Source organism: Pipistrellus kuhlii, unplaced genomic scaffold (assembly GCF_014108245.1).
Source record: "Pipistrellus kuhlii isolate mPipKuh1 unplaced genomic scaffold, mPipKuh1.p scaffold_m20_p_17, whole genome shotgun sequence".
Classification (NCBI taxonomy): Eukaryota; Metazoa; Chordata; class Mammalia; order Chiroptera; family Vespertilionidae; genus Pipistrellus; species Pipistrellus kuhlii.
The window spans coordinates 14,904,659-14,927,380 of record NW_023425482.1 but is presented as its reverse complement, the minus strand read 5'-3'; positions in this window follow the sequence as shown (position 1 = coordinate 14,927,380).

Here is a 22,722-nt window from a genome sequence, read left to right as displayed (position 1 = left end):
AAATTTTGCCTTTTCACTATTACCTTTATTAATGTGATTAATGTAAAAAAATCATTTGAAAGATTGCAACTCCTAAAGATGTATTAGGTCTAGTAATAATTAATGTCGTTTTCTAATACTTTTTTAAAATCGAATTTATTTAAACAATACAACAAAATTTAATCAACAATATAGTTGCCGTTGTTTTCTACTACTTGTGCCCAACGCTCAGGAAGCATTTTAATCCCTCTGTTGCAAAATTCTTGTGATTTTGATGCAAAAAATTCGGTCAATGCATTTTTGAGGCATTCTTCATTATTAAATTTTTTTCCAAGAAGAAAGTTTTGCAAAGAACGAAACAAATGGTAATCGGAAGGGGTAATATCAGGAGAATATGCAGGTTGAGGGAGAATTTCCCATTCCAACTGGCGCAGTTTTTCAGCAGTGATTCTTGCAGTATGCGGTCGTGCGTTATCGTGGTGAAGAATTACGCCCTTCCGATTAATCAGCGCGGGTTCTTTTTCTCTTAAAGCTTGGGCTAACCTTTCCAATTGGGCACTATACACTGCACTTGTAATGGTTTGGTTAGATGGTAAAAGTTCATAATGAAGAATTCCTTTAAAATTCCACCAAACACACAACATCACTTTTTTCGCATGCAAGTCAGGTTTTGGCGTGGGCTGTGGAGCCTCATTTTTGTCCAACCATTGAGGCCGCCTTTTCAAATTAACATATAGCACCCATTTTTCATCTCCGGTAACAATTTGCTCTAAAAACGGCAAACGGTTTTGACGAGAGAGGAGCGAACTGCAAATTGTGACTCTTTGATTACGGTTGTTGTCGGTCAACTCATGAGGAACCCATTTTCCAAACTTTTGGACTTTGCCAAGTGCACGTAATTGATTGGAAATTGTTTTTTGTGAACAATTGAAAGTTGTCGCAAGCTCTTGTTGGGTAATTTGAGGATTTTGCACCAAAAGAGCTTGAAGAGCTTCTTGATCAAAATTGGACACACGGCCTCGACCACTCTTGTCATCTAACAAAAAATTTCCCTCGCGAAATTTCTCAAACCAACGGTGGCATTTTCTGGCGCTAACTGCATCTTGACCAAGAGCACTACAGATGTTTTTTGCAGCCTCACTTGCTTTTCTTCCTAATTGGAACTCGTAAAGCATGCAGTGCCGAATATGCTCTTCATCTGCCATCTTCTTAGCCCTAGTTTTGCAACAAAAACCAAACCAAACACAAACTTTTTCAAGCAAAACTTGTTAATTGCACTTCACATGTTCTGTAGATACCACGTGTTTGAAGGTTATGTCAACACAAGTCAACGCCAAGCAAGATTTTAAACGAATGTTTCAAAACGACATTAATTATTACTAGACCCGATATTCACTTATGTGTTGTTGTTGTTGTTTTGAAGAAATTAAGTTTCCCTGAATTAATATCCCTGAGTTGTTATGTTCTTAAAATTTAACAGTGAGAAAGCTGGATGTGAAGAGACTATGTAAGGCTTTAAATTGAGGTTTGTGATGTCAGGAAATACTTCTGGAAGTGGACTTTGTGTCGGCCACACTTCCTCCTGGAACACTATTCAGAAATGTGAGGCATCTTGAAACAAAATCATGGGTAGGGGTTTGCCAAATCTTGCAATTACACATGGGTTAGGTAATTGTTTCTATTTCATTGAGCACCACATGTCCAAATAGATTAAGTTAATTTTAAATTAAAGATCAGATAAAAGTAAGAACAATGTAAAATGAATTAACTTCATTTTAATTTTCACCCCAGAGTAACCAATGTTATTTCCTTTAAGATAATTTCTCATCATTTTCTTCAGAAGGAATCAAGAACATATATACTTGTAAAGATAAACTTTTGTTCGTATCATAAGAGTCTAGAAACTTGGATCTGAATGAGGCTTTAAGGTTTTTTTGTTTGTTTGTTTGTTTTTAAGTCTAACTTAGATCAGGTCTAAAAACATTTCTACAAATTCCCAGGAAAGGAATAAACAATACCTGTTAAATGTATCTCATGACAAGGAAATCAAACCTCTTGAGGTCATCCACAGGCAAGCCAATTATTTGTTGGAGACTCTAACTTAATAATCTTGATTAACAAAGCTTGAAATAGCACATATTTATTGAACTAATATATAAAGATAATGATATGAAAGGTGATATGGGCTTTGCTTGGGCTCTTTCCTTTCCCATTAAAGTTTATCCAAATTAAATTGGCTACCAGGTACCGTTAGTCACAAAACACTTCTCTCTTGGAGAGATGGGATGGGGCACTGAACACTATATTTTTGTTGTGGCTGTTCCTGTAGGGAATCAAGTAAATAATTTAATTATGCCTTTATGAGAAATTAAATCTTGATAATTTGTTTTATCTCTGGCAACAAGCTTTACTTTATCCATTTGAAAATTATGATCCTAGGTCAGCCTGTATATCCATCAGGATCTTGTAAATCAGCAGTACTTTTACCTTGTACTTACTGTGTGGAGTACTGCATGATTCATGGTACTTCTTTAAAGTGTAAAATATCTTTAAAATGATAAAGCCATCATGTCATGACTTTCATTCTTGAATATGTTCTTTGATTTCACTGATTATAACCAATATGATTATTTACATTTCACTAATCCAAGCGGCAAAGGAGGAGGAAAAGAATTTTAAAAGTTGTATATGGTACCAAAGCCATATATTAGGTTTTTAATAATAGATATTTATACATAGGGAAGAGTTGTCCTTTATTGATTTTACATAGAAATGGATTTTTTAAAATCATTAACTCTGATACTTAAAATAAAAATTTAGGAGTAGAAGGAAAGACAACATTTAGATACAAATGTGGCTTCCTATTTTTCACACATTTTTCAAATGGTAGAAATATTCTTGTTAAATGTAGTCTGATAGAATTTCACTACTACAAACAATACATTTTCTATGATTGTGTGGGGTTTTATTTATCAAGAATTGTTACTATTTGCCTCTAAGAAATAACTTTCATTTGAGGAGAGGGATTGAAAATGGACAAAGATAGAAAAAAGTTAATTTGTGGAAAATAAATTTAGTGAGTTGAATTTCACTGCTTCACCTCTGAGTTACCTCATTTGACTAATTAGAACCCATAAAAGTTGAGATGAAGATTTACCTTTCATGCATATGTAGGAACAGTTTCAAACTGAGGAGTCATTCCAAGTCTACTGAAGCAAGGCCATTTAAGTGCTTTACTGTAGGGGTCCTTTCACTCCTTAGAGAGTGTTAAGCATGGACTTTATGCACATATGTTGACAAAGTTTCTTAAATGTGTGACTTACAAACAAGGTGAGTCATAAGCAGTATTTCAGGACACTGAACTTTAATAATATAAATAACAATGGCAGTCTCAAATATCTCTTAATATTAGGGTATAAAATATATTGCAAACTGATATTAAAAATTTGAATATTGCATAGGAGATCGTGAAAGGGGAATATACTCTTCCAAGGTGATGTCATCATAAAGTACTATTTTAACATTCAGAGTCAAGGTGAATAGCTAGTTAGTGTTCCATGCCAATATATAAAGCCATCTATACATTATTCTTCAAGTTTAATTAAGGATTCAAAGAGTCTTAATGAAATTCAGCACAGATAAGATGATAAGAGGGAAGAGGAAGGAAGGAGGGAATGAAGGCGAAAATAAGAAACAAAAAAGAATGTAAGAAGAAAAATTGGAGAGAGGACAAAGAAAGGGGAAAGAAAGAAGTTGAATGAGCCAAGAAACATAAGACTGTGTAGGGCCACTGCACTTTACAACCTCAAGGGCACCAGTCACATGAAGTACAATGTCAGTGGCACCCCTGGGGGACTGTACAACATAGCAGACCTGGGACTAGACTTACCTTCCAAAGACCCTTTCTTAGTCATGGTAGAGTTCCCTGCTTTCTGTTCTAGTTCTCTATCCACTCTACCTTAAGGATTGAAATCCTTTTCCTGAATATTGATCTATTCTTTTGGACCCTGACCTGATCCTAGTTCTTTCATGTCTTTCCCCCATAAATGTGTTCCCCTCTTCTCCCACCCCTTTATGGCCGATTCCTGTTAGCTGTGGTTCTTATGAAGAAGTTGTAAACATTTTAAATCCATCACCTGCTGCTTATCACTCCCACAACATTAGCTGTCTTAGGATCTGTTCCCAAAGGACACCCGGACAAAAGAATACTTGTCATTATTAATTAGTCCTTCTGTCCTATTTTATTTTTTTATGTAGCTAGTCATTATGAGTTGAAACAAATAATATAGAAATCTATAAAATAGATTTAATTTTTATTATATATAATATAGCTGCAGTCAAAGTATAAAATAACACATCATGTTTTTTTTCCTATATAAAAAAGTAAATTCAAACAATCTTATGTTATCTCTCTATATATAACATTTAACATTGTTGAAGCCATTATAATTCCTGAATATGTCCTTTGTTTTCCCTGGCTTTAAGATGTTATACAGTTATTTACTTTGTATTTCACTAACCCAGTAGTTGGCAAACTATGGCTCATGAGCCACACTTAGCTCTTTGGCCCCTGGAGTGTGGCTCTTCCACAAAATACCACAGCCTGGGTGAGTCTAATTTGAAGGAGTGGCATTAGAAGTTTAAAAAATATGGCTCTCAAAAGAAATTTCAATCGTTGTACTGTTGATATTGGCTCTGTTGACTAATGAGTTTGCTGACCACTGCACTAACCCAATAGAGCAAATCATTATGCAACTAACTGCAAAACTATATTTAAAAAATCAAACCTAAATAACACTTTAGAGTTCATTTTCTTTCATCTTCTCTTTGTTCCTCTCTTTTATTTACCATTTTCGTAATAAACAAAGTGAATAGTTTTTAATGCACCATCAACGATTAGAAGACACATTTATGTGTGTACATTTCTGGCAACTGTTTGGCAATACAATTCTCATTTGAAAATAATGAAATGAGAAGAGATCTAAAAAGATGTATATAAAAACGCAGCACTGACATTTTAAGTATTTCCAATAAACTGAAAGCAAATTTTGTAATGCCTTTCCCCACACACTTTGACTCAGATACCCTTTAAAGCATTTTCATAACATTTTGCCTCAGCAAGGCTGAAAGGAACATTTGAGATCATCTACTCGGATCTTCTTATTTTACAGATAAAGTTTCCAAGGTTACAGTATTCATAGCCACGACAGGACTCAAGGTCGTTCCTCCTGGTGTCTAAATCTCACGGTGGTTTTTAGCCCTGATCCGTTGACCTGAGGGATTTCGTTATGTTGGTCAGAAGAAAGCTTTTAGAAGCAATTTGAGAAAGAGAAAGTGAATGCCAAGTGTCCGCGTATTCCTCACAGGAGAGGTAGCTCTACCACAGGTTTATTATGCGTCTACAAAATGCAATCTCAGTGGAATTTAGCAGACATTCCCCACTGAGCCAATTCCTCGGTTGCTTCAGGTAAACTTTCTTAGAAGTTAGTGAGAGCAGAGAAGTAAATCACTGATCTCTTAGAGTATAAGGAAATAAAATTGGCTCCACAACATGCGAGATAGCCTTAGTTTTCTTGGAGATATTTGAAAGTGCTTTATTATATATTTGAAAAAAGATGCCACTTTTGAGGGTACTTAAATTTAACTTCCTTTTCTTGTCAATATATTTATTATCTACACTAATAGAAGAGAAACGTGCAAATTGACTGTACCTCTGCTATACCCACAACTCATGTCCACCAGCCAAAATCGAGTGAATATGTTAAATTAATCCAACCAAGATGATGGCAGCTATGGAGCTGGAGCAAGCAGGAGGCTTGGATTTTCCCCAGAGATGAAGGAAGCCAAACTTTCCTGGCCTCCACTCAAGGCTACAAAGTTTCAATTATAGAAAATAAATAAATCCCAGATACTTCCAGCCGGCCCTGGCCTCCGCTTGAGTCACTGGGGTGTGTGGCTGGCCTGCAAACCACCACAGGCTTCTCACCCAGGCTGCCCCATGCCCCCAAGGGAACCCCCACCCTGATCCAGGACATCTTTCAGGGCAAACCAGCCAGCCCCCACTGTGCACCAGACCTCTATCCTATCTAATAAAATATTAATATGCAAATTGACCTTCACTCCAACACATAAGATGGCTGCCCTCATGTGGTCAAAGATAGCTGCTCTCATGTGGACACAAGATGGCCACCACAAGATGGCCAGCAGGAGAGGTCAGTTGGGAGGGAAGGCAGTTTGGGGTCAAGCCTGCAGGGGAGGGCAGTTAGAGCTGACCAGGCCAGCAGAGGAGGGAAGTTGGGGGTAACTGGGCTTGCAGGGAGGGCAGTTGGAGGGAACCCAGGCCTGGAGGAGAGGGCAATTAGGGGTGACCAAACCTTCAGGGGAGGGCAGTTAGGGGCAATTGAGCTGGCAGGGGAGCAGTTAGGCATCAATCAGACTGGCAGGGGAGTAGTTAAGGGGTGATTAGGCTGGCAGGCAGAAGTGTTTAGGGGCAATCAGGAAGGTGAGCAGGTGAGCAGGTGGGAGCAGCAGTCCTGGATTTGAGAGGGATGTCTGACTGCCCATTTAGGCCCGATCCCACTGGGGGTCCCAGTTTGGACAGGGTACAGGCTGGGCTGAGGGAATTTTGTGCACTGGGCCTCTAGTTCCTACTAATAAAAAGTAAGCACTTTCAGTGCTATCTAACTCAAGAAACAACTATCTTTCAAATGTACATTTTACACTCACCTAAAAACAAAACAAAAACAAACCAACAAATACTTCCAAACATCATTTTCTCTACCTGGAAATCCATCCTCCTGTCTAGATAGCATCTTAGACTCCTTCTGCCATTTAAATTCCAGATTATATTTTACCTCCCCTGACTTCCTAATGTACATATTATGCTTCTTTCCTGCAATTAGTCTGGGTCCACCTCGTTTTTATTTTATCACAGTTGCTCTTTACATCAGAACTTGTAGAATTACTTACACACATGTCCACCATCGCACTGTGACTCCGGGAGGTAGGTGCTATGTCTTACTGTGCTGGGCCCTTTGCCAGTTTCGTCTGAGCCCCACTGTTACCCTCAGTGTTCTTCCCTGTGCTGTGGAGGTGGGGGCCTCAGGCTACATTCCCCAAACTCCTGTTGTTACTGAGCAAGGGCTCCCTGCTCCTGGTTCACTGTGCATAGAAGCCAATACTATGGCACCAGCTTTTGAGAAATGGTAAAAACTTTATTATGGGTGGACCAGCAAGGGGACAGGAGGCAAAGCCCCAATCTGATTCTGAATTTGGGGTGACGTTTTAAGGGGTAGCAGTTAAAAGTTTGCAAGAGTTTCTCATGGGTGCTGCTACATAAGTGTTATTCATTTTTAAACTTTAGTTGGGGGTCTTGTTAGAAACAGGGTAGGACCAGTTTGTGCTGGTTCTGCAGCTACACGATAATCGCTAGTTCCTGTCGGGTTCAGCTATTGAGAGGTAAAAATGGGAAGAAGCTAGCTGCTCATTTCTCAGACTTTCCGGTTAAGAGCAGCAAGGATGGTGGGGTGGGGGGAGGCTGCAGCAATGGTGGAAGTGCCCAGGCAGGCTTCTACAAGTGTCTAGGGCAGCTCAGCTCAGTTGTGGATCCTGGGGGCATAGTGTTCTGGGAAACATTATTCACACCTTTGCTTCTATTCAGCTCAGGAGTGGCAGTGTTTTCCTGCAGTTATTAATCTTTGGATAACCTTTGCTTCTGTTCCCACAGCCCTTCCAATATCCATGTAAGAAAATTCTATATTAAATAACCTGTGTTTGAAATGTATAGAATGGCTCTGTTTATTCATATATGTAACTAGTATAATGTTTAATACAAAATAAGGAGTAAAAAATGTAATTTGGATCAGAGATTGTCCTAATAACTAGATATGATTTCAGTCTGCAATTACAAGGCTTTGTAGGGGACACACAACTCTTAGTAGCAAAGCAGTCATAATTAATTATTTATAAATTACACACCTCTCAACTATCATTTGTACTTAACCACTAGCATAGACTCCCCCCTCACTCACTGAGTTAGGTCATTTGTAGGTTAGTTCATTGTTGGATATAACATGCCGTCCACATTATATATACCTAGGTGGTTAAATGAAAATTTATTTTAAACTTCAAAAGATAACAATTTGAATCTCAGAAGATTAAGAAAGGCCCATGGAAAAATTGACGAAGACCACAAATAATTTTGCAAAAATTTCCTTTTGTGTTTATGTTGTTCAAGTCAGACAGATGCAAATGATGTCTTATCCTGCTGTCACACATTTTGCCAGTAAAAAAATAATGCAAAAATAATGCAAAGAAGAGTCAGCATGAGTTAGATTATCAGATGACTACAAATTCTTCCCATCCCAGCCTGTACCTCTCTTTGCAATGTGACATTACCACTGCCCCATCAAAGAAGGGACTCTCTTTCTCCACCTCCTTAATCTGAGCTAGACTTGCTCTTTGTGGAATATGATGGCTTGGAAATGACATAGTGTGACCTCTACAGATTAGGCTTCAAAAGACTTATATCCTCATCCTCCTTGATCACTGCCCTGAAACCCCACATAAGGACGCCGATGTGAGGAGAACGGGGAGGCTCCATCTGGTACCCAGTCACCAAGTATGCGAGAGAGGCCATCTCGGATTTTCTAGTCCCTCCAACCCCCCGAAATATGAGAAACAACCAATCACATTGTCTTCAGCCCCTCTGTTTTAGGAGTAGGGTTTGACTGAAACACAACACTTGGATTCAGTTTTAGATTACTTTAATAACTAGTAGGGAGATGTAATATTTTCATAATTGCTTCCTTTTTTTTTTTTTTTTTAAAGATAATGAACTTTCACATATAAAACAATAAGCAATCATTCTATGAGTGAATAGATCTTTGTCATTGTCATAATCCCCAATGACTGAAAGAAAGTGAATGGGCAAGAAGAATGGGCAAGTTTTTATGAGCAATCAAAATATTCATCCTAATTCACATTCATATTTTCAAGGAAAAAGTGACCTATTTAATAATCAGGTCAATGATTTGGACTATATCTAATGCAAGGAGGTATTTTAAAGGGAATCTAGAGTTTCTTAAAATTTCCCTTTAAGTTTAACACAATTATCAGGATCATTGGTTAAAGGTATGGTCTTTTCAAGAATGTGCAGCTTTATAATTTATACTGGAGGCCCGGTGCACGGGATTCATGCATGGGTGTGGGGCGTGGCCTGTAGGAGCTCTGCTTAAAAATCATCCTGGTCAGCCAAGCAGCACTCCCATTTGGGAACACACTGACCACCAGGGGGCAGCTCCTGCATTGAGTGTCTGCCCCCTGGTGGTCAGTGCATATCATAGTGACTGGTCAAGCAGTCATTCTGGTTGTTCCGCTGTTTGGTCACTGGGCTTTTATTATATAGGATTGTAAATCTGCCTTCTTTTGAGGAGGACCATGTGACATTGAACATTTTTTGAAAATGAGTCAAATGATGTCATTGAAATATTATTATATAAACTATATGTGACTACACATATATTATATGTGCATAGATATATGTATGCTATATAAAAAGACACATATAACACATGTGCTATACAGAACACAGACATCATAAGTTGTGATGCCCACCTTATAAGAAACACAAAGTTACGAATAAACAAATACAAAAAAAACTTAATCCTAACCTGACAGTGGATCAGTAATCAATGGCATGCATATAAATGGATGTCCTATACAAGATAAATTTGACTTTCTTAATTCAACTAGGGCATTCAATAAAATAAAAAAATGTCACAAGGCCTTTGTAACTTAAAAAGGCTCACATCATTTTGTGGAAAATTATTGCAGTAAATGAAACATGAATATAATGGACTTAAATAATATAGTTTGTTTGTTTAGTACACGAACTAGAGGCCTGATGCATGAAATTTGTGCAGGGGGCTTGGCTTCGTCTGGAAGGTCATCCAGTCTAATTAGCATATTATGTGTTTTATTTTATTTTATTATAGATGGTTCTTGGGTAACATCATCTGAATATACAACTAATAACTACAGGAACTCAGAGGGGTCAGAACTAGCATTCTACCATACTTCTCCCTGGAAAATGTCATATCTATGTTTTAAAATCTAAGGGTGAATATATTAAACTGTTAGTTTGGGCTAAAAACTGGAAGTCCTAGCCACAGTAATCAGTAGCAATCAGACCACTGTTGGTCACATTCCAATCAACCTTTGTTTCAGCTGGACCACAGGGCTCCCTAAATTTTAACTATAACCAATGTTATTATATATCTTAGGTCTTTTTTTTTCAGTGATTTAAAAAGCTTCCTCACATCCAAGTGATTTTATTTTAAAATGTGAACCAGTGCATTCACACTAATTTGTGTAAGAGAACTATTTACTGTATACATCAGTTAATCTGCATGTAATCTTTCCATTGTATTTATCAGCTTGGTAGGAATATTCAACACACACCACCGAGATACTGTCTGTGAGCAGTCTACTGGGTTATTTCAGGCAGCTGAGTTCACATAAAGGGCACAGAAACTCTTTCCCCTCTTTTGAGACTTTACAATCTGAAATTTTAATGCACATAATTTCAGTAAGATTGGAAAGAAAATTGCTTATAAAAGCTCTTCTCTGGAAAACTCGGGTGCTGAAATATTGGCATGTAACAAGAACTTTACTCAGCCTTTGCAAACATCTAGAACAGTGCTGTTCCGTGTAACCTTCTGCTTTGATGGAAATTGTCTGCGGCTGCACAGTCCATGGCACTTGGTATGTGGCTAGTATGCCTGAGCAACCAACTATTGTTAGTGCGATTAACATATTGAACAGCTGGTCAAAACAAAATCACTTCATATGTCCATCCACCTCATGGGGCTGACCTCCCAGGACTGTCCGGACCCTGCCCAGAAAAAGAGCTAGTCTCTTTAGGAAAGCAGTGAACTCCGAAACTGCACTCTTTCTCTTTCCTTCTACTGGAGAGATGGCACCATTACTGTGTTTGCAAAAGTCTTACAACTGGCTTTACTTGCAGAGTATTCTCTCTCGCCATCCCCGCTCTTCCAAAGCGCTGGTTTTCTACCTGAGAGGGGGAGAATTGCTCCCTTAAGGCAGTTTAAGGCACATCAGCTGCCGGGCATGGAACTTGCTGTGTGTTATGGATCTGAAGATCTAGGTGGTGGGTGGATTTGATTTTCCTGGACCTGCCCGAGGCTAAAATTGTTTCTGCTTCATTATTCTGAGAAATGGAAACTTTCCATGAGTCCGTTTAGAGTTCTAAAACATAAATGCCGGTAGATAGGAAAAAATTTGGAAGCTCTTATCTAAAGGTTCTTTGTTTTCTACAGTAACTGTGTTCCCTTATGCTTAAATCAGCTCACTATAAAGATATCACAAAGCTAAGCATGACATTTCCCAATGCTATGCCTTCCTACTGGGATAAGATTTTCTATCAGACGAGTGAAACTTTGCTGTAGTCACCGAGACAAAACTGCACTGGAGGCAAATCCATCTTTGACACCTAATTATTCTTTATTTCTTCCTCACCCTTTTCTCCATCATACTCTACCCTCTGTTCTGTTTTATTTTTTTTTTCTTTCCACCTCACTTGAATCTGGTAATCTTTGCCCTTGCCTAAATTATGGCCAGTTCCTACAAAATGGGAAGAAATCAGATGAGGGTGATCCCCTTTGTAGTGCACTTGAATTTTAAGCATAATGTTGTATATGTTTAAGGTATTGAGTTTTGCTTTATGCTAAATGTATTTAAAACAATGTGATGGAATCAAGGATTTATTTCCCAACTCCTGAAATATCACCTTAATTTTATGTATCTACAGTTCATATGTGTCAAGTTAACTGTGATTTAGGGTCTATAAGAAGACATTTAAATTAAGAACAAACATATAAGGAAACCTGCATATCAGCGAATATTGGTTTTATTACATTGTATGAAATTAGTCTTGAGAGCATTCATATAATACTCCACCCTAAAGAAACAGTCAAGCAGATTGTTTAGTGGATAATTAAAAAAAAAAGAAAAACCAACCAACAAACCACTGTCTTCTCTAACCCTCAATTCCTCATGGAGAGCAAACTGACCTTTGTTCTGGAACATAATTTAAAAGATTCTTCATAAAAACATGGCTGTCTTATGTATAACAGTGGTATGTTACACCATTTTTTATTTTTCTAGACAACATGGGTAAAATAAATAACCAGATAAACTGATAAAATGTATATGATAATTGGTTTTAAGATATTACATATCAGATAAAGTTTATTAGTCTCTCTAAGTGATGACTGGAAAGGTGAGCTGGGGTGTTTTCCCAGGGTCCTGTCTCTCAATGCCAACAATGAGCTACGAGGACCAGAAGATTTAAACAGAAGTGTGGAGAACTCATTACAAGCAGATTCAGACTCCCCACGTGGGGAGGGGTACTCCAGAATGGGCTGCCCGGCAAAGCCTTGTAGTCCAGGGGTGCCTATTTGCTACAAGCCTGCTCTATGTCTACCTGTGTCGTCACCTGATTGATTTCCTCAATTGTTTTTTCCCAGCAACGGACCTAAACTTTCCCTGTGTCTGTGTGTTCTTTCTCTGTCCCTATCTTGAACTTGTTCTGTTTCTATGTGTTTGTACATCTTGTTTACTGCAGACTCTGTCTTGGTTTCCCATGCCTCCTGCTTTGAGTCCAGAAACATTTTATTATTTCTGCCTGGTTGGTTCCTGTGGTTAGACTGGCTCAAACTGCCATGTCTGCCCTGCCTGTGTTCCACCTGCTTTTGTTTTCCACTGGCCTCTGCCATCTCTGCCTGTGTTTCAAGTTAATCCTCTCAAAGGTTAAGAAACAAACACGGTGAGCTCTAAGATTGCCTCATTTTATTGCCTAGAGGATGTTTCCAGGCCCTGATGCAGGGAGGAGCAACCTGGACAGAGTCTGATGGATTCCCCAAGTTGAGCAGATAGAGTTGTGAGTTTGGAAAGATCATAGCAGTTAGACTCACAGGGGAGAATACCGCAGGATGAGTTGCACAGAAGGAGAACCTCAGATATCCATGGAGGATTCCACTGGAATATTCAATGGAATACCAATCAGCATATGTGTATGGAAAAAGTATCTGAGATGATTCAAATATACTAGAGGGAAGGGGTTTTGGCACCCTCACAGGGCGTGGAATAATGCCTAATCCTACCAGCCAGTCAAGAAAAACTTGGAGCCCTAGCAGGGTTGGCTTAGGCACATGTGTCAAACACAAGGCCCGCGGGCCAAATCCGTCCCGCCAGGCCTTGCAATGTGGCCCGCACCACGCTGTCATCACTGCACTCCGCTGTGTTTCCATCACAATGACAGTTTATGACTGTTCAGTAAACCATTCGGCCCGCGATTTAGGCTGGATTTTAGATTTTGGCCCCTTCTCTGATGGAGTTCGACACCCCTAGCTTAGTGGATATAGCGTTGGCCTGAGGACTGAAGGGTCCTGGATTTGATTCCGGCCAACGGCACATACCTCTGTTGCAGGCTTGATCCTGGTCAGGCGGGTGGGGCACATGTGGAAGGCAAACAACCAGTCAGTGTGTCTCTCTCACTTTGATGTTTCTCTCTTTTTCTCTCCCCCTCCCTGCCACTCTCTCAAAAAAACAACAACAACAAACATAAAGAAAAACTTGGGGGAAGACCTGCTTGATTTTGCAGTCCTGAGCATTTACTGTTTACAATTTTCAGGGCCGTTAATTGGTTTTTACCTTGGGACCCATCTCTATAGAGCAGAGGGAACAGCCAGCCATCTTCAGGTCAATGCCAACATTATCTCTTTATGGCGTGTGAAGGGAGAAGGGATTAAAAAAAAAAAATACAGTGTTTTGAGGACCATGCAGAAATAAAAATCACTCTGGTCCTCAGATCTGAAAGCAAGAACTATTTATGTTTTTGTGCACAGGCAAAAATATTTTTATATGGTTTTAGTCTTCACTATGTAGATGCATTTTTGTTATTGTTGTTAATCCTCACCTGAGGATACTTTTAGGAAGAGTAGAAGGGAGGGAGGGGGAAAGAGAGAGGGAAAGAGAAACATCAGTGTCAGAGAGATACATCAGTTGGTAGCTTCCCACACGTGACCTGACCTGGCAGGGGATGAACCTGCAACGTGGTTGTGTGCCCTTTACCGGGAATTGAACCTGAGGCCCTTAGGTACAAAGGCCGATGCTCTAACTGCTGAGGCCCACGGGCTAGGGCTACAGATGCACTTTTAAACTAATCTGTGTTTTTTTTTTAAAATAAATAATAAAAGTTAACATTTTTATTAGGTATGTAATTATTGTAATGTGGCTACTGGAAGTGGGGTCCTTCCACAGAGTCATGAGAAGAGCCTTTCTGGGACCCACACAGGGAGGATAAGGTGTATGGATAAGATTTACTGGGATGGAAATAAAAGAGTGCCTTCAGGATCCCCGCGTCTCATCTTTGTCCATCCAGCTGTGGAAGAATTCCAGCCTTGTTTTTATCAAGCCCAGAAAAAGGGCCAGGGTCCAGAAATTCTGTGCCATCGGTTCAGATGATGTCAACGCTTAGTCCAGTTCAGTCTCTGACCCTATCCAGCCATGTTAACCTCTGATCCCGGCTGGGCTACAGTGGGGCTGTGTTACCGTGTGCCCTCTGGGAGCCCACTGGGAGACCCAGCTGCCAGGCCAGGACATGGAGCCCTCATTAGGGGTCCCAAGAGCTGGTAGGCCCAAGTGGCTGCTATGAAAGAGTATATGCAAGTGAATTGGCAAACTAACCACTGTTATGGGCGAAGGGCTTTGTTAAGCTTTGATTATATCACCTTGGGCTTGGGAAGGAGCTAGCTCTCTTTCATACCTACCGATGGATTTCCTAATCTTTCCCAGGCTTGGGCTTGGTCCTCCCTGTTTTTAAATCTTGGGCTAGGGGCATTGTTGGGCCCTTCCTCTAACCAATTCATTCTTTTCCCTCAGATTAGACACCTCTGGTTGGCATCCTGGCTCCTACCGTGCATACCTCAAAGTAAAAGGGGCTCCCCCCTACACCCTGTTGGCTTCTACTGCCCAGCAGAGGAATTTCTGCTGTTTTTATTCCTCCCTCAGTAATTCCAGCTAATGACTAGTAATGATCTTTCCTACCCACTTCGGGGGTTAGGTCCTGAGGGCAAAGGATGCAGTGGTCCTTAGAGTGTGTGAAGCTCAGATTTAATTAAGCTTAGCCAGTTTTGCTCCTTTTTTATTAATATTTAACTACCTACACTAAGAGTAGACAATTGAAAAAATACATAGAAAAGTATTGTATCATGGCTTTAAGACACTGTCCATTCACATTTTAGTATCATTTCTTCAAACTTTTATACGTGCATTTTTTCTTTCTTTCTACATATTTGGATTAAATCATATGTATAAATTCACTTTCTGCTTTTTTATTTTATACTAGAGGCCTACTGCATGAAATTCGTGCACGGGTGTCTGTGTGTATCCCTCCACCCAGCTTGCATCCTCTCCAATCTGGGACCCCTTGAGGGATTGGGCCTAAATGGGTGGTTGGATATCCCTCTCACAATCCAGGACTTCTGGCTCCTAACCACTTGCCTGCCTCTGCCTGATTGCCCCTAACTGCTTCTACCTGCCAGCCTGATCATCCCCTAACCACTCCCCTGCCAGCCTGATTGACACCTAACTGCTCCCCAGATGGTCTGATTGCCCCTAACTGCCCTCCCTGCTTGGCCTGCTCACCCACAACTGCCCTTCCCTACAGGCCTGGTCCCCCCAACTGCCCTCCCCTGTAGGCCTGGTCTCTCCCAACTTCCCTCCCCTGCAGTCCTGGTCGCTCCTAACTGCTCTCCCTTCCAGGCCTGATCACCCCCAACTTACTTCACCAGCAGGCCTGGTCTCCCCCTCCCCTCCTCAACTGCCCTTCACTGCAGTCCTGGTCTCCCCCAAATTCCCTTCCCTATAGGCCTGAGTCCCCCCCAACTGCCCTCCCTTGCTGACCTGGTCACCCCCAACTGCCCTCCTCTACTGACCTGGTCACCCCTAACTTAAGATGACCAGATTGTCCCGCTTTTGGCAGGACAATCCTGATTTCTAACAATTTTTCCTGCGTCCTGTGGTGTTTTAAAAAAGTCTCGATTTTTAGAAAGATTGAAAAGATTGGAAAGATTCTTTTCAAAAATCAAGACTTAGAAATCAGGACTGTCCCGCCAAAAGCGGGACGATCTGGTCACCTTACCCTAACTGCCCACAACTGCCCTCCCCTGCAGGCCATATTCTGGGGCCATTTTGTGTCCACATGGGGGCAGCCATCTTGGACCACATGGAGGTGGTCATCTTGTGTCTTGGAATGACGGTCAATTTGTCAATTTGCATATTACTCTTTCCTTAGATAGGATGATTTTAAGCATTTAATTCTGTAAACCTTTGATAAATATAATCAAAATGCTTACATTAACAGGTTATAATTTGTTTTTTCATTCTCTTGTTAGAAGATAATTTTCCCTACTTCTTGCTATTATAATGTTGCAAATGGGCATAATTGTAAATTCACATTTTTTGTGTCCAGCATAATTGCCTTACTATGGATTTCTAAAGATAAAATTGTATTGTCAAAGGAAGTGAAAGAATTTAAGGCTCTTAATAATATTATCAAATGGCTTTCCAAGCTATTGTATTATTTTATAGGCTTACAGGGATACCACTCTTGATTTTGATTATTTTGATAGAAAAATGGCAACTTGTTGAATTTGCATATTTTTGATGAATAAGGATTTCCCAACTCTATCTCCTTTCAAGAAAATCATCTCAATTTTTGCTCACTTGGTTATAAAATTTTTGTGTTTTACTTACTTATTTATTTAATTATTATGTATTTTTTCAGGTCACATTGGTTAATAAAATTACATAGGTTTCAAATGTATAATTCTGTAACTCATCTTCTTATATTGTATGGAGTGTTCACCATCCCAAGTCAAGTCACTGTTTATTCCCCCTATCTATCTTCACCCACTCCTCCTTCCCTCTGGTAATTATTATACTGTTGTCAGTGTCTATAAGTTTACTTTTTTTTTTATGCTTAATCCCTTCATCTTTTCTACCCAGGCCCTCAACTCTCCCCACTTCTGATAGCTGTCAGTCTATTCTGTTTCTATTTTGCTTGGTAGTTTATTTTGTTCATTAGTTTTACATGTAAGTAAAATCTTATGGTACTTGTTTTTCTCTGACTGGCTTATTTCACTTAGCGCAACACTGTTTGGATCCATCCATGCTGTCACATAAGATTTTCTTCTTTTTTATGACTAAGTAGTACCAGTATCCCATTGTGTAAATGTACCACAGATTTTTATTTAAAAATTATTTTTCTTGTGGTAGAATACACATAATAAAACTTATCATTGTAACCATTTTTAAGTACATAGTTCTGTGGTATTAGTATAGATGTCAAACACAAATTCTCCATCCCTTCATCTTCCCAGCCCCTGGCAACCACCATTCTACTTCCTGTGTCTGGATGAGACTACTTTAGGCATCTCAGGTTAAGTGGAATCATACAGAATTTGCCTTTACACAGATTTTTTTTATCCACTTATCCACGGATGGCCACTTGGGCTATTTCCAAATCTTAGTTATTATAAATAATACTGCAATGAACATAGGGAAGCATACATTCTTTCAAATTAGTGTTTTGGATTTCTTCAGGTATATTACCAGAAGTGGAATCCATGGGACATAAGACAGTATCAGTTTCAATTTTTTGAGGTAACTGCATACTGCTTTCCACAGTGGCTGCATCAGTCCACATTTTCACCAACAGTGCACGAGAATTCTCTTTTCCCTACATCCTCACCAACACTTGTTTGTATTAATGATTGCCATTATGATAGATGTGAGATGATAGCTCATTGTGGTTTTAAATTGCATTTCTCTGATTAGTGACTAGTGATAGTTGAACATCTTTTCATATGTTTATTGGCCATCTCTATGTCCCCTTTAGAAAGTGTCCATTTTAAAATTGGATTGTTTGTTTTTGTGGCATTGAGCTGTATAACCTCCTTATAATATTGGGATATTAACCCCTTAGCAAATATATGTATCATTGGCAAATAGGTTCTACCATTCAGTAGGTTGTCTTTTCATTTTGTTGATTTCTTTTGTTGTGCAAATAATTTTAGTTTGATGTAGACCCATTTGTTTATTTTTTTTCTTGTTTCCTTGCCTGAGGATATATAGTAGAAAAAATATTGTAACAAGAAATGTCTGAGATTTTATTGACTGCTTTTGTCTAGGATTTTTATGATTTGAGTCTGACATTTAAGTATTTAATCCATTTAAAAAATCTTTATTGATTAAAGTATTACATATGTCTCCTTTCTCCTCATTCCCCATTGACTTCACCCTGGCCACTCTCACCTCCCAGTGAATTCATTTAATCCATTTTGAGTTTATTGCTATGCATGATGTAAGAGGGTAGTCTAGTTTTATTTATTTGTTTATTTTTCATGTATCTGTCCAATTCTCCCAACACCATTTACAGTATAGACTGTCTTTACTATGGTACATTCTTGCCTCCTTTTTCAAATATTAGGCATGGTTTTATTTCTGGGATATTTTGTTCCATTTATCTATATGTCTATTTGATGCCAGTAATATGCTTTTTATGCTAGTAACATGCTTTTTTAAATACTTTGGCCTTGTAGTATAGTTTGATATTAGGTATCATGATTTCGCTAACTTTGTTCTTTCTCAAGATTGCTGTGGATATTCAGGGTCTTCTGTAGTTCCATATACATTTTTGGAGTATTTGTTCTCGTTCTGAGTAATATGACATTGGTATCTTGATAGGAATTGTGTTGATTGTATAGATTGCTTTGAGTAGTATGGACATTTTAATTATGTTAATTGTTCCTATCCATGAACATAGTTTCTGCTTTTACTTATTTGTATAGTTTCAATTTTTTTCTTCAGTATCTTATAATTTTCCAAGTATTGGTCTTTTATATCTTTGATTAAATTTATTCCTATGTATTTCTTTTTTTTTTGCAATTGTAAATGGTATTTTCTTCTTCTTTTTAATCCAATATTATATATTAGTTTTAAGTGTATACAACAGGGCTTAGACATTATATAACTTACTAAATGAGTCCTCTGTTTTTTTGTTTTTGTTTTTTTTTAAGATTCTGTTTCTGATCATTGTTGGTGTTTAAAAATGCAACTTATTTCTAGATATTTATTTTGTATCCTGCTACTTTACTGAATTCATTTTTTTCAGTTCTAGTAGCTTTTCGGTGTTATATTTAAGGTTTTCTATATACTGTATCATGTCATCTGAAAATAATAACACTTTTACTTCATCTCCAATTTAAATGTCTTTTATTTCTTCTTCTTATCTGATTAATGTAGCTAGGACTTCAGTGTTATGTCGAATAAGAGTAGTGAAAACAGACTTCCCTGTCTTATTACTAATCATAAAGGAAAAGTTTTTAACTTTTGCTTATTGAGTATGATGTTAGCTATAGTTATGTCATATATGGCCTTTGTTAGGTTGATGTATGTTTCCTCAATTCCCACTTTGCTGAGAGTTTTTATCATAAATGGGTGCTGCATTTTGTCAAGTGCTTTTTCTGCATTTATTGATTTGATCATGTAATTTTTACTGTTCATTTTGTTTATATGATGTAGCACATTTTTTGTTTTGTGGATATTGTAATAACCTTGCATCTCTGGAATAAATTTCACTTGATTATGGTGTATGCTCTTTTTAATGTATTGCTGGATCCAATTGTTGAAGATTTCAGCATCTATGTTCATCAGGAATATTGACCTATAATCTTCTTTCTTTGCTGTGTCTTTATCTGGTTTTAAAATTAGAACAATGTTGGCCTTATTAAATGATCTTAGGAGTCATACCTCCTCTTGAATTTTCTGGAATAGTTTGAAAAAGATAGGTGTTAGTTCTTCTTCGAATATTTGGTAGCAGAAAATGCCCAATCAGAGCAGCAAAAAGAATTTAAAGAACTACAATAGTTTAAGGCAGTGATTCTCAACCTTTTTAATGCCATGACCCTTTAATATAGTTCCTCATGTTGTGGTGAACCCAACATTAAAATTATTTTTGTTGCTACTTCATAACTATAATTTTGCTACTGTTAATGAATTGTAATGTAAATATCTGTGTTTTCTGATGGTCTTAGGCTCTATAGCAGCAGTTTTTAACCTGTGGGTCACAACCCACAGTTGAGAACTACTAGCAGGGTCACCTAAGACCATCGGAAATCACAGATATTTACATTATGATTAATAACAGTAGCAAAATTACACGTATGAAGTAGCAACGGAAATAATTTTATGGTTGGGGGTCACCGCAACATGAGGAACTATATTAAAGGGTTGCAGCATCAAAAAGGTTGAGAACCACTGGTTTAAGGGCCCTTTGGGACAATATGAAGTATATAAGATCCAGATCTTAGAGGTACCAGGAGGAGAAGAGAGATAAAGGGATCAATATCCTATTTGAAGAAATAATTACTGAATACATGCCTAACCTGGTGAAAGAAAAAGACACATAAGTCCAGGAAGTATAGAGAATTCAAGCAAGATGAACACAAAGAGGACCACACTGAGACATATCATAATTGAAATGACAAAGGTTAAAGAGGAAGAGAGAATCTTAAAATCAACAAGAGACAGTTATCTTCAAGAGTGCTCCCCTAAGATTACCAATTGAATTTTCCAGAAAGGATTGGCATGAAATATTCAAAGTGATGAAAATCAAGGACCTACAGCCAAGACTACTTACCCACCAAGGCTATCATTTAAAATTGAGGAGAAATGAAGAGCTAAAGAAGTTTGGTACCACAGAACCAGTACTATAAGAAACTTTAAAAGCCTTCCAGAAGATGATGATGATGGAGAAGGAGAAGAAGAAGAATACAAAGAAGAAGAATACAAAGAATAAGAATAAGAATAAGAATAAGAATAAGAATAAGAATAAGAATAAGGAGAAGGTGGAGGAGGAGGAGGAAGAAGAGGAGGAGGAGGAGGAGGAGGAGGAGGAGAAGGAGGAGGAGGAGGAGGAGAAGGAAAAGAGCAGCAGCATAGTTAAAATAAAAAATGGCAATAAATATGTACCTATCAATAATCACTTTAAATATATGTGGGTTAAGTTCTCTAGTCAAAAACCATAGGGTAGCTGAATGAATAAGAAAATAAAACCCATATATATGTTATCCTCAAGAGACCCACCTCAGAATAAAAAGGACACATAGACTGAAAGTAAAGTCACTGATTTGATCCTCTGCTTTTTTGTCCAACCTACTACTTGTTTTTTTCTAGTGTATTCTTTATTTCAGATATTGTATTATTGATTTCTGACTGGTTATTTTTTATGTTATGTCATTTTTTTATGCTGTTGTAGTTTTCACTTTGTTTTTTGAGCATCCTTATAACCATTTTCTTGAACTCTATATTTGATATATTCCTTTCCTCCATTTTATGTATCTCTTTTTCTGAAGATTTCTCTCCTATGAATTTTTTTAATTAATTTTTTTATTTGGAGCATGCTTCTTTGGCTCCCTATTTTGGTTGCCTCTTTGTTCTTATTTTTATGTAGTAGGTAGATTTGCTATGACTTCCAGTCTTAGTAGGGTGGCCTAATGTAGGAGATGTTCTGTGGGATCTTGTGGCACAGTCTCCTTGACCACCTGAGCCTGGGCACTCCAGGAATGTCTCTTGTGTGGTTTATATAAACCCTCCTGTTGTAATTGAGTCTTGTTATTGGCCTGTTTGTGCATGGGATCAACCTTCAGGCTAGCTGACTGTCAGGATCATTAAGGTTTCAGAATGTCAAGTCACTGAAATGAAAACTTATTACAAAATAAAATTAAATAACATTAATAAAACGATAACTTGATGGAAGCTCAATGACAACAATTCATATTTTTGTATGTTTACTGGTTATAGCATAAAAGCATTGTTTATATTTAATATAAATATATTTGGGATAGGGCTTTTGCAAAAAAATGTTACTGTCTCATAGACAGGTGTTCTGAGACTAATTTCAATATGTGTGGGTGTTCTCCACACTAACAAGCAATTATTTCTAAGACACTAAGTGTCTGAGAATTCAGCTCAGTTCTAATGCTCTCTACAGGGAGGTAGCATCACTTTCCACAGGTGAAGGGCTCAGTTCTACAAGACTGCCTCCTTCCATTTCACCAGTGGCAAGTCCAGGTTGTTAGTGCTTCTGACTGACTGTCTGTAAATCAGAGGTCCCACAACACCCTCTCCAGGTACGAGTAATTGACAAGAGCAGCTCACAGAACTCAGAGAAACATTTTACTTACTAGGTAACCAATTTCATATGTAAGGAAGAGCTAGATGGAAGAGACACTCAGGGCAAGCAAGGTATAGTGAAAGCAATGCCCTGCACCCCCTTGGGGAGGGCAGGGCACGCCTCAACCCAATCCAGGGTCTTGTCTCATAACGAGAGATTTAGCAAAGCACAGTGCATTTATTAAAGTGATAGCATGTACTTGAGAAGTAAGTGTGGGTGATGTAGGAGAACCAGATGAGCCAAGGAGGTCTAGGTGGAAGGATTTTATTAAATATGGGCAAGTGGAGGGGGAATAGGATGGCACTCAGCTTCTGAGGCCTATGGGGTTACTGCTGATGCAATTCATTCTTGTGCCTCCTCTCCCAATAGCAGTTGTTTTGGGGCCTCCCAATTATAGGAAATTGGGGAGGGGGAAGTGGGAC